The sequence below is a fragment of the Apus apus genome, chromosome Z (assembly GCF_020740795.1).
Source record: "Apus apus isolate bApuApu2 chromosome Z, bApuApu2.pri.cur, whole genome shotgun sequence".
Lineage (NCBI taxonomy): Eukaryota > Metazoa > Chordata > Aves > Apodiformes > Apodidae > Apus > Apus apus.
The window spans coordinates 74,265,679-74,277,641 of record NC_067312.1 but is presented as its reverse complement, the minus strand read 5'-3'; positions in this window follow the sequence as shown (position 1 = coordinate 74,277,641).

The following is an 11,963-nucleotide window of genomic DNA, read 5'->3' as shown; positions in this document are numbered from 1 at the left end:
TATTTTTTAAAAAGCTTCATCTTGAATTCTAGCAAAACCTAAATACTTTCCCCCAACCCCTGAAATTTAAGTTCTACAGTGTTCTTCTTAAAAACAGGAAACAGTAGAAATCATTTTGTGCTTTTGAAAGGAAATATGCTTCTTAGGCTCACTAGGCTGTGTGGTTTCCCACAGGGTAACCTGAAAAGACACTGAAGAACCTGGGATCTGTGAGGCACTGGAAACTTAGTGAATGTCTTTGGGATTCAGGTGCCAGAACTTCAGAGCTCCCTTTTGGGCAGGCTGTTAGGAAGTGCATAAAACCCATCAGTCTTCAGGATTGAGGGTTTGGTGTGCTGAAAGGAGCCCAGAATCTATTAACACTTAAAATTACACAACTCAATTAGGCACATCACTGAGGTGTGAGGCAAATGATTTGCTAGGGAATCTGGGAGGAGGATATGATTAATCTCCATAGGTGTGGGTGGAGTAAGGTCAGAAGGCAGAGTAGATCTGCTGAAACCAAAAGAAAATCTTAGTCCATGTAAATATGTGTATTGTTAATCAATTTTGGTGGAAGATCCTGGTGTCTAAGTATCAAAGTAGTGAAGAACTGAAGCAGATTTTGAATTACATGCAACTAGTTAAAAAAAAAACCCTTCTTGTAAGTTGCAGTACTGTGGTTCTAAGAATTTAATGAGAATCTAATATGGCAGCAGGGGGTGGGCTTGATGAAACTCAGTGAACTCAATGGACCTTGCCACTCTGTGTTCAACAAACTACTTCAGTTTCTCCAAATCTGCATTTTCCTGAGATGTTTTTGTCAGGTTTTTCAGCTGTTCTACTTACATTCCAACAGTGTGGATGAGTCTACAGGATGTTGACAAATGGGTGGAGGAGTTTCAGCAGATGTTGCCTTGTTCCCTACTGCAGGAGGAGAGCCCTACTGCAGAGTAAGAGCAACTTGATGGAACCTTGCAGATGTGACAGTGATCTTTATAAAGGTTTCTGTGCGCAGTCACGTGGAAGTTCGTAGGGCTTGAGGCCTGAATGACATTGCAAGTAAATGTTCAGAAAAAGCAGATTTTTCAGAATTCCCCCACCCCAAAAACCAAAAGGACAAAATTTAGTGGTTCCAAAGTTTTACTGGCATTGACACCTCTGTGCACAAACTACGGGTGATCTGTGTCACACAGCCCACAAGTCACTACTGGGACTGCTGCTATTTAACATCTTTGTGGGAGACATGGACAGTGGCATTAAGTGCACCCTCAGCAAGTTTGCTGGTGACACCAAACTGTGTGGGAAGATTGATACATTGGAGGGAAGGGATGCCATCCAGAGGGACCTTGACAGGCTTGAGAGGTGGGCCTATGCAAACAGCATGAAGTTCAACAAGGCCAAGTGGAAAGTCCTGCACCTGGGTGAAGGCAATTCCAAGCACAAATGCAGGGTATGGGGAGAATGGACTGATAAAAGCCCTGAGGAGAAGGACTTGGCAGTGATGGTGGATGAGAACTTCAACATGAGCCGGCAATGTGCACTTACTGCCCAGAAAACAACCATATCCTGGGGTACATCAAAAAAGACATGGCCAGCAGTTCAAGAGAGGTGATTCTCCCCTTCTACTCTGCTCTCAAGGGGCTCCACATGGAGTACTGTGTGCAGTTCTAGAGGTCCCAACATAAGAAGGACATGGAGCTCCTGAAGAAAGTCCAGAGAAGGGCCACAAAGATTATCTGAGGGTTGGAGCTCCTCTCCTATGAAGACAGGCTGAGAGAGTTGGGGTATTCAGCCTGGAGAAGAGAAGGCTCTGGGGAGACCTTAGAGCACCTTCCAGTGTCTGAAGGGGCTACAGAAAAGCCAAGGAGGGACTTCTGACAAGGACACTAAGTGACAGGACAAGGCTTTAAACTGAAAGAGGGGAGATGTAGGTTAAACAGGAGAAAGACATTCTTCACTATGAGGGGGGTCAGACCCTGGCCCAGGTTGCCCAGGGAAGCTGTGGCTGCCCCATCCCTGGCAGTGTTCAAGGGCAGGTTGTATGGGCCTCGGAGCAACCTGGTCTAGTGGGAGGTGTCCCTGCCCATGGCAGGGAGATTGGTACTAGATGATCTTTATGGTCCCTTCTAACCCAAACAGTTCAATGATTCTATAATTCTATGATCATCCTTTTCTGCCTATGTGTTTTAGTTTGCTTCCACTGGAAGTAAGTACATAGGAAGTGGAAAGGGGAGGTGGAGTCATCCTAACTTGGCTACAGGTACAGCCTGGCTGGACACCCAGATCAAGGATCTGGAAAATACTCCACAAAGCCCCACAGCTTACACGTATCAAACGGGAATTGTGCACTCATTTCAGCAGGACATAGATTTCACCCCAGTATTTATAAAGTTGTGGTGTACTAAATCTGTTCCCTCCCCAGGGAAATTTAAGTGACAATTGTGGTACATTAGACCTTCCCCTGAAAATATTGCATCATCAATTCTGTCAGCAATATGCCTTGGAAGAATTTCTTACTCCTGTGCCAAAATAAGATCTTTCTTGGTGATTCCTTGTTAGCAAGAATATATTTCCTTTAATCTCTTGAGTTTTTTATGTCTTTGATAGTGTCAAGGAATTGAATTAATCTTATTTATTTGACCCTGGTGTCATCTGCTATTTCTTGCTATTAATTTAGGATTTCTAAGATGTCAGAGTCTCTCCACTTGAGAATATAAACAAAATAATGAATACAACTATGGAAAAAAATCACAAGAAAAATTTTAAAATGAAAGTTGTGTTTATTTCTGATATAAAACCAGCTCTAATCATTCCATTTAGGCCTTCACAGGAGGAAAGCTTCAAAATCTGAGGTGCTCTCATTTGTCAGTCAAGCCCAGAGGGGATGTTTCCCTGAAATTATAAACCTAATAATATTGGAAATGTTGGAAGAGCCTTAACAATAACCTACCTAAATTGCTATTACATTCTCTAAAGTGCATTTCATTCTTTTAGAGCCTCTGTATGAGAGACACTAGTGGAAAGAACTTTTTCATCATTTTATTTCCCTGTCCTTAATGTCTCATCCTCCTCTGGAGTGCTCTGAAAATACTGGTCTTAAAGAGAAGGGCACACCAGAGTGCCCCATTAATCTTTCTGTTGTTCAGCTTTTCTGTAATGCCTTTTCCTCTCATAGCAGTATTCCCAAATTTGACAAGGAACATTGCTCAGGACTACTAGATGTTCTACCAGATATGCCTCTGTTTGGAGAGACTCATACAAATTACAATTTGTGTGGGAATATTTTCAAGTAAGGAATGATGATAAGCAATAATAGTTGCCTGAATGGCTCCACTGCAACAAAACCCACCTATGATGGCAGTGCTGCTGGTTATTGTTTATTATTTGTAAACTAATGGAAAGCATATTTTGCACAGGAAGATAATTATTGTAGTCAGTGTCTGGAAGTGTTTCTAACAAAGGATATTTGCCTGTGTTGTGTACATCATGCCCTGTTTTACGTGCATGAGCACTGACTCGAGCCTTACAACTTTGCCCTAAAAGCAAAAGTGGTACGACTCCCATGGGAGAGAGTGAAGTTGATCTCACTGAGTGAAACACCTGCTTAAATGGTGGTTAGACACAGATCTTCCACAAAAATGCTTCCTACCATGAAACAGTCACTTTCCTGACACAGAAGAACTCTGAGTAGCAATAAAAGGCAGAGAATACCTTGAATACTGGTATGATGCTATTTTATCCCAGCACCTGTCTTGATGGAAAATGAAAAACTTAGAATGGTTTGAGTTGGAAAGGACCTTAAAGATCATTTAGCTCCAACCCCCCTTGCCAGGCACAATGTGTTCCAGCAATGAGTATATTAAGGAAACTGTCTGCCTGTGTCTGGGGCAAACAAGAGGAACAACAAAAAAGTACAGACCATGCTCTAGAGTTGGTGGGCTGGGGCAGTGCTTGACCACCACAGCCACCTGCCTGAAGATCGGTGCATGGGAGGGGAGGGACTGCAACTCTCAATCACTGAAGCCACCAAATATATGTAAAATGCTCCCTGAGAATGATGAATGAGACATTGGATCAAGACAAATCACTAGGTTTTGGAGTTTTCTTTGTTTCTCCTTCCACATGCTTTTATCCTTGGGAAAGGCCCTGGTTTGGTAATATTGAATAAATTTCAGATCAGGAAATAAAAGCAAACAAACAAACAAACATCAAAACCAAAACACGAAACAACAACCCTGAACCTGGTCCAATGACACTATTTTTTTTCTCTGAAGACAGTGAGGAAGTATTTTCATCTCTCCTAAGTTAATTTATGTGTTGGGCATTTTTACAAGATCATCTATTATTTGCCAAGAAATAGCCATATTAGGTGTTCCAGTAGCCTAACAAATAAACTAACAATTGACTAGTGGAACAGCTAGGAAACTGGTTTTGTATCTCTTTTAATGTTAATCATGTTAACAACAAATCTTTGTTTATATATGGTCTAGAGCAAACGCTTAGCTGTGTTGCATGTAGCTAAGATGAATGGGAAGGATAACAGTAGGTGTGATTAATACAGTGATTCTCTGTTTAGCTGAAAATCCTGACTTTTGTGCAATTTAATGCAGGCTTTAGTCTATAAATTATACTTTGAATACCTTAAGAGAGTTATCTGTCAATCTGTGGTCACTGAATCTTCCTGAGCAACTCCTAATGATGCCTATGGGTCAGAGAACAATTGGTCATAATTTCTTCTAGTAATTATTTTCTTGATTATTTTTGTGGTGAGGGGTGTTGTGTTCACTGTGTAAAAACATTTTAAAAAGTGTCAGTTTAAATGACATTCAGGACGAAAGAACACCAAAAAAACAGAATTGTGCTAATGAATTGTTCTGGTTTGGCAGTCCCACAACAGAACATTTTGATCTTTCATTTCAAACTAATATCACTAAACTTTGATTTATTAAAATGTTTAGTGTTGGTTGAAATAGTGGGAATCATAATGAAATGCTCACACACACAACCAACTAAAAAAACAAAAGAAAATATTGTTTCTTGACCCTAAGTAATTTTTGACAAAACAAGTATGTATGAAAAGTCTCTTATAAGTCTTGGTGGCCAATTAGACTAGCAAGATTAAGGGCTAGTTTCTGAAACCAACAACATGCAGGACAATGATGTCAATGATGTTTTACTCTCCTTCATAGCACTGCCTGTATCTTCCAGGAAAAATCTGTCTTGGAGTTGGATTTAGCCACATTTTTCAACTTAAGAGATTTTGAAATCATAGAAGCATTCATAAAATAGAAATTCCAGTGTCCACCCAGCTTTGTAGCTCTTTTAACTGCAACTATTATGCTAGCCCGCCATTGTTGGGTTGTTCTCATTTCTGATAGAAAATGACAACCCCATGGCTGATTTTCTGTTACTAGAAAAAACAGGAGAAAATGGTGATTTATCTCATCAGCTTCCAGGGGTTTAATATTTTCTCTACCAGTTAATTTTTGTTTGTGGCCTTTGCCATATTTATTAGACCAACTGCTGCATTTACATGCTGATAGCCTGCTACATATATGTTAAAAACAAAACAAAAATTTATGTGTTTAGAAGAATACTGAACACTACAGGAATTTATTTGGTGCATGGAGAAGCATAAACTGACTTCTGATATTCTAGTACCCTGGATCAAACAGGGCTGTGAGGTAAATGTCTCATTCTGTACCCTCTGGTGTATGTTTTCCAATGCAGTATATGTTTTTCAGTGATCCAGCCCTTTGCAGAGTCTCATTCTTGCTTCATATCCAAATTCTTCTCCTCTTCACATCTCCAGGAAGTCTCACTCTCTAATTTCCTGCTGCTCTCTGCTTATCAATGTGAGAAACCAAGAAACATCTGGTTAGGAAAGAAGAGGGGCCTGGTACTCTTGATATGTTTGTTTGGAACTGCAATAAAATGCCATAGCAGTATTTGTATAATACCAACCTCAGATGATTCGTCAGTAACATAAAGACTTGGTTTGCAAAATAACAATTGTAAAGGGCAGCTGGCAGCCTGGAATGGAAGTAACTTTTACCAAAATGCCATACCTTATACTTAAGCACCTGGAAAGCTTGAGGAAACTTTCTGTGCTGCAGTATCCCCTTTGTTAACTACAGACAATGATTATTTCTTAATCTTGATTGTTGCACAGTGTTATACTGTGAAGTAATGCTACTTATTCTTTCCTATTCTGTAAATTGAAGGCAAAGTTTTGACTTGTTTGCAAACATTTTGATGCAGAATTTTGGATTTGAGAGATAATAGCCTTTAGATTCAAAACTGCTTAGACATCATGATGAAAGGCACCTTTGATACAAGACTTTTGAGATAATGCAGTCTGCAGTTTTTTCCAGAGGATGAACTTGTATTTCCTGTTTTACAACACTATGGTTTGGAAGCTGCCAGCAAGACAGACAGATTTATGCTGCTATTAGATGTTTTCGTTTTCTGTGGCTTAATGGTATTATTTTTATTCTTTTCTTCAGGGAGGCACTTTATTGTTTTGTCTTGCATTTCCCATAAATGTGTGTGCAGGTACTGAATCGAGAAAAATAATCAAGGACTTTAGGACATGTTTGTTTTTTGTTTGAATGGACATTGATAGCTTCTTCTTTTCTTGTCTCTTGTTATTTAAATAATGCTTGGAGGTATTCTTTCCTTAATAGTAAATACTCCTGCTTTCAAAGTGGTAGAAGAATGGCACAAAGAGGAAAATTCTTCCCTTCACTTGAGCTATAAACTCAACTGTCATCCGGACAGATTGTAGCCAAAAATAAACGTGGATTTGTCTTTTCTGAAAACCTTAAATATTTTACCACACTAACTTTAAAAGAAAGCTTCTTAAATCTCTCTCTCTCTATCATGTTAACCATCTTTGAGTTTTTACCAAATTTCATGTAAAGGAGGAAATGCTGGGGTTTTAAAAAAATACTTTCTCTGAACTTTGCAAATTTTAGGCTGTCCTTATAGGCCTTTCAGATGTGGTGGACTTTATGCCTCCTGACAGAGGCTATGCAATCAGTGGAAGCCATACCAACAGCTGAGGACTATGAGGTTAAAATAAAAATGCATAAACCATATATACCAGAGCATATTGTAGAAGAATAAATTCACTGCCTGAATGTGTCAAATTTTTGTATACTTGTGTCACCTGAGAGATCAAATTAGCACACTGAATTATTAATGTAATGAGAAAGGAGATCATATTCTGTGGATCATCACCTTTTGAGGGTTTTTTTGGGTGTTTCTGACTGAAGCTTGTTTTGCAAATCCTGACACAAACAAGGACACTCAAGTGCTACATCTGGAGAAAAGAGGCTATGTTTTTTTGCAAATTCTGGTGGATGCAAGAGAGGGAAGAGGGGTGGCATCAGGTGCACCTTTCTCTGATCATCAGACTATGCCAAAGTAACCAGCTACATTCCTACTCTGACTGGTGCCCCAGCACCAGGACCTTTGCCCAGCCATAGATCTGTTGAAGCTCTCACCAGTTTGGTTAGACTGCTTAGAAACCTCTCTTCCCTGGTTTCATTTTTTATGCCTGGTTTTGCACCGTCTGCAGCAGTATGATTAATATTCCAGGGAGCATTTCATAAAATCTTTTTTGCTGTTTCTTTGTGTCTTGTGACTGACATATCTTCACTTCAAGGGTGATTTTCTTATTGGCAAGATGAGGACATGCCACACCAAGTATCACCTTCAGGAACAAGCAATATAAGTACTATAATGAGATAGGTCTTTGCAGAGTCTGTAATTGGTGACAAGGCATGGCAGCTTCATATCAGACACAGATGTACAACACAGGGCTTATTAATGAGGATGGAACATCACAGTCAAGAGCCTTCCAGTCACTACTAGTCAGAAGAATGTAATATATTCTGCGTGTCGTTACTATGCCCAGTGCCTCCAATTTGCATCACAAAACCTTTAGGTAAGCCAATTCAAGCTAATTCAGGACGGGATCCTGCTTCCTCTTAGATGGATTATCAGTGCCATGGCCTGCAATCCATCATTTCTGATCCCAGCTCTCACAGAAGGCAGCAACAATCATCTCAGCTTTGCAGATCTGCTGACTTTAATTGGGTCATTTTAGTAAGTCTCCCTGTATTAAAGTCAACTTGGAAGGAGTTATAATATTTTCAGTTATGAAGACCTCGAAATTGGGCATAGCAAGATTTGATTGTAGATCAAGAAATAGGATTTTCATCACGTTAAGAAATCTTCATGGAAATATATGTGGAACAAATAATGAAATAAAATTAGTAACAATGAATTTTGCAAAGATAACTGCAAAGCAATAAGGAATCTGATTGCAAATTGGTTACAAAAATTGTTCTTTTTAGAAAAAGGACTTTGATTTATTATTATTGGGTTTGTGTATTCTGGGTTTGTCTTTCATGTGCTTTTAGCATTAGCAGGAAAAACACACTCCTTTTTGAAACCACAAAAAACACTTAAATGAATGGAATTTTGGTTAAACAGATATGATTTTTACTGTTTTTATATAATAATAATAAATGGTTGTTAAAATTCCGTGGGTTTGTTTGTGGGTTTTGTTTGTTTGTTTGTCTCTTGTTGTTTTTCCCCTAAGAAATATTTTAAGAAGGTTTTCCTATAAAGGAAGGGGTCCACCCTAGGCATGCTGGCTTTGTAAATTGCATCACTTTTCATTTATAGAAACAATCCTCCACATATTACCTAGCATGAACAAAGTTCTGTAGAAACTGTATTAGCATAATGAGGTTTGATAAGAAAAAAAAGGCAAAAGAAAGAAAATCTGATTCCAAAAGACCTTTTGGTGTCAGTCATGGAAATCTTTGTTAAAGACCCATACCTGCCTTAGCAAAAACATTCCAAAACCAAGCTTCATGAGAATTGTATTTTCCAGAGTGTTGTAAATTATATCAAACAAATTAAAACATAAGTTTATATTAAAAACATTGGGTTTTTTTGTTTTGTTTTCAAGAAGCTACATTGCTGAAGTGATATCACTTATGATACAAGCAGAAGAGGATTCTGCCAGGCAGCAAGCCACTGCACTGAATTCCTAACAGTGCCTAAAAAACACTGCAGGTTTAGCCTACAAATTTATCTTTCTTTGCTGACACTGGCCTTTCAGTCAGTAATTCACAAGAATTACAGCTGAAGCCAATGTTACTTGTTTGTGGAGAGTTTCATGGACAAATTATGGAATATTTTACTTTATCTGAAACATAACTTCACTGAAAGATGTGGGAAGATCTGCCTTTTCTTTCAGTTCAGATTTCACTTACTCTTTTCTTTGAGGGTAGCACATTCAGATTTAATAAATTTTTTGTGTGTTAATGATTAAAATTGTGACCAGGGAACTCACAGTCTTTTAATAGGCCAGATGTGGAAATGCATGCTTAAATCCACATTAAAAATGTTTCTTAATTCTTCTTCTGGAAGCCAAGATTATTATTATTATTATTATTATTATTAGTAGTAGTAGTAGTAGTAGTAGTAGTAGTAGTAGTAGTAGTAGTAGTAGTAGTAGTAGTAGTTTGTTTGTTTTGTTAGCATTTTAGGGTTTCTCTTTATTCGTCTGGTCATGGCTGCTTTCTTGTTGTCTAATTTCTCTTATGCTTTTAGCTAATACATGATCCTTATGCCCTGTAAACTGTCTTTCATATCCAACCAATGGCAGAAGTGCAAAGTGTAGTGATATAACGTTGCTTGGAATTTCTCATTAATTTCTAGAACAAAATCTGATTATTTTAAATTGAAGTCTTCTTTAAGTTATTTCTCAGTATTTTAATGAATTATAACAGAGTAGCATCATTATCCTTTACAGGGAAGAAATAATACCTTCTAAAGCTACAGGCTTGGGAAGGAGTGGCTGGAGAGCTGCCCAGCAGAGAAGGACCTGGGGTTGCTGGTTGACAGCAGCTGAACATGAGCCAGCAGTGTGCCCAGGTGACCAAGAAGGCCAACACCACCCTGGCCTGCAACAGGAACAGTGTGACCAGCAGGACCAGGGAGGTGATCCTGCCCCTCTACTCAGCCTTAGTGAGGCTGCACTTCGAGCACTGGGTGCAGGTTTGGGCACCACAGGATAGGAAGGACATTGAGGTGCTGGAGAGGGTGCAGAGAAGGGCAACTGAGCTGATGAGGGGTCTGGAGAACAGGGCTTAGAGGAGAGGCTGAGGGAGCTGGGGCTGTTCAACCTGGAGAAGAGGAGGCTGAGGGGAGACCTCATTGCTCTCTACAACTGCCTGAAAAGAGGTGGTGTGTTGGTCTCTTCTCCCTAGTGACTAGAGATAGGACAACGGGAAATGGGGTAAGGTTGTGCCAAGGGAGGTTCAGAATAGAATGGTGAGACTTTGGAAGAGGCTTTCCAGGAGGTGGTAGAGGCACCAAACCTGAAGGTCTTCAAATAATGGGTATACATGGCACTTCAACAAATGCTTTAGTGGTCATGGGAGTGTAGGGCTGATGGTTGGACATTGTAACTTTCAAGGTCTTTTCAAACCTTAATGATTCTATCATTCTATTAAAGCAATAGAAATTAATCCTTTGACTCTGAAGGATCTGGAGTAAAAATACATTTAATTTTTTTTTTTTTTAAAGTCTAATTATTTGCAGTTTATTTATGAACACTTGTTGGATCAAAAGTGCTATGTGTAGCCCTTCATATGTGGCTATCCCTTTGATGTATTTGTGTAGAGGCAGGGCAAGACTCTGGTTCCAACAAAAAAGAGGAAACACAAACAAATAATTTTGTAGCAGAAACTAAAGCCAATGCCTTCAAAATTTTAAAGGCACTCATTACAGCTTGGCTTTTGTATTTTTTTTAGTTATTCCTGGAGGTCTTTGAAGGCCATCTCATCGTATGGATATTTTGTGAACAGGATGCAGATACATGACAACCCCATGAAGAAATGAACCAAGAGCTGTTAAGCCACTTGGTACAAAGACCTGCACATCACAGTACAGGACAGGGAAGAACCTCCAGGTCTCAAAGAGAGGTGCAGAAAGGAACCCCTCTTTGGTAAAAATGATCTGTTTCTCAGGCTGACCTGATAAACACTGTGCACAAACGCACAAAGCAAGGAAAGCAGGTATGAACTGAAATAATTGTTGTTTTGCTGCTGGGCTCAAAATTAGTCCATTCTGATATTTTACCACTATGACAAAAAGGTCCTGTAGCAAGAACTTTAAGTTCTTGGCAGCCCAAAGTGCACTCTGATTATCAACAGCAACATTGACTTTGTTAAATATGGACCACATTTACAAACTTGCTTCCAACTGGGCAGTTTCATTAATGAAACTGCTGGCCAGGTTTTCAAAGCCTCTTAGACCCCACGGTATTTCTAATGGGCTGGGCTGGTTTGTGAAAGTTTGGCAGCCATCGTTACTCTTCACTGCCTCTGAAAACCAGTGCTGACATTAAATGCCTATCGGTCTTTTTCTTTTCTTTTTGCTTATAATTTAGAGGGGATTTTTCAGTTGTCTTGTTTTGTTCTCTTTTTGTCATATCAATAACTGTTAACTGAGCACTGTCTTTATTTCAGAAAAAAGTAAAAAAGTCAATGCTTTTTAGCCTTTGAAAGTGTGTTAGCACACAGTTGTTCAAGACATACATTTTTCTTTGTTCAACAACTACTTAATAACAGGTGGCAATTCACAAATGATGGGATAGGATATAATTTTGCAATCTGCTTTCTAGGTCCAGTCCTTTGGGTTGTATTTGAGTCTCACTGAAGGTCAGCATGGTTCTTGCTTGTGTTCTCTTGTATAACTCCAAGTGCAAAGCTAACCCATGCATCCATGAGGAGTTTAAATTATTGAAAAAAAAACCCTACAAAACACTAATATTAGGAGTTGCCTGTTATGGTGCAACTTTTATAGATCATAAGGATGCCTACAGTGCTACAACCTGAATAATTTGTGATGTTTTGATTTTTTAATTTTTTTTTTTAATCACTCAGTAAAGTTAC